This window comes from Triticum aestivum, chromosome 4D, assembly GCF_018294505.1.
Source record: "Triticum aestivum cultivar Chinese Spring chromosome 4D, IWGSC CS RefSeq v2.1, whole genome shotgun sequence".
NCBI lineage: Eukaryota > Viridiplantae > Streptophyta > Magnoliopsida > Poales > Poaceae > Triticum > Triticum aestivum.
In genome coordinates, this window is record NC_057805.1 from 249154427 (window position 1) to 249156217 (window position 1791).

The window sequence follows — 1791 nt, forward strand, 5'->3', positions numbered from 1 at the left end:
TTTACTAGTAGGTAGGATAAGCTGTCATTTGTTTCCTAGGTAGGACAAGACAATGTTCAGTGTGTGATAATGTCACCACTAATGAGAAGTGATGATCACATCTTTAGTCATTGCAACCAAACAACGTGTTGTTTGTCTAACAGCAGCGACGCAGACAACCAAACAACGTGCTAACTAATTGCCCCCTCATACATGGAGCCTAATGCAGGCAACCAAACTATATGCAAATGTTGATTTTTACTTTGCATTGACCCAACCAGGACAAGTATGCAAAATGCCCTAAAATATAGATGTGAACCAAACACATCCTAAGTATATCAGCCTAGTCTCTTATCATGCCTCCTTTGGTTCGTAAGAATATTGTAGGAATTGCAAATGATAGGAACTTTGTAGGAAAAATTTCTTTGGAGTCCTTTGGTTTGCAATGGATTCCTATTCCTATGTAGGATAGGGATCAATCCTTCACATTTCAAAGAAAAAAAAACATTGGCCTAGACTCAGTGAAAAAATTCTTATTCTATGTATCAAATGACATCTGTTTATCTATAAGATTTGCCTAAAATTAAAAAGTGCATATGCACTATTTGGAGACAACGAGCGGTCGGGCTTCCTAGCCATACATGAGTTGTTTTTTTTCTGCTAGTGCATGTCGTTATTAGTATTTAATGTGTTCATATTGGTTAGTCCGACTTAAAAGAAACAGCTTCACATACAACTATTTTGGTTTTCAAATTTTTAAAAAGCCAAATCTTTCAAACTGCGCGTCGGAATTCAGATCCGTCTTCACTATTAAATTCTTTGCGACGAGATCTTTGAAACTAGATCCCCATGGGTATGTTTTGACGAATTTTTTTTGATGCCAATTTTGGCGCTATATTGTGCAACTTCAGTACTGCTTTGTGCAACTTTAGTACTGCATGGTGCAATTTTTTCAAACCCAGTTTTGGAGCTGCATCCGTTGCACACATAGTAGTCCTAGTTGGCACATGCATGGCCACAGAGTTGCACAATCTGGTCCGCTAAGTCGCATATGAATTGTCATAGCCTGTAATGTAGTCTAGTTGCACACACATTGATGTTTAGTCGGCTTGTAATATAGTCTAGTTGCACACACATTGATGTTTAGTTGGCAGGAAGACTAGTTGCACACACATATGCTTAGTTGGCTTATAATATAGTCTAGTTACACACACATTAATGTTTAGTTGGCAGGACACTAGATGCACACACAAATGCAATTGACGCGACAATGTAGTCTAGTTGCACACACATTGATATTTAGTTGGCAGGACTATTGGCACACACATGCTCAGTTGGCGCGGCAATGTAGTCTAGTTGCACACACATTGATGTTTAGTTGGCACGACTATTGGCACACACATATACTCAGTTCGCGCGGCAATGTAGTCTAGTTGCACAGACATTGATATTTAGTTGGCAAGAAAACTAGTTCGTCGAAACATCCCCATGCGGAATCTACTTTTAAAGAGCACGTCGCGAGGGTTCCAACAGTGAAAACAGATCTTAATTTCGATGCGCGGTTTGAAAGTTATGATTTAAAAAAAAACTGAAAACACGAATTAAGTGCGTTCACGTTCATTCACATATATGATTTGCAATTATTTATCCTCTTGACATATGCCACCTGTTTACTTTTTCTAATATAAGCCAGAGAGACAAAAACTTACCTTTTTCGACCGGCCACCACAGAGGGCTAGTGGGTAGCTGGCCGCCGGTTAGACACGTCCTAAGATTTAGGATGCATGCCATCTCATTTCATATTTTTTTTAT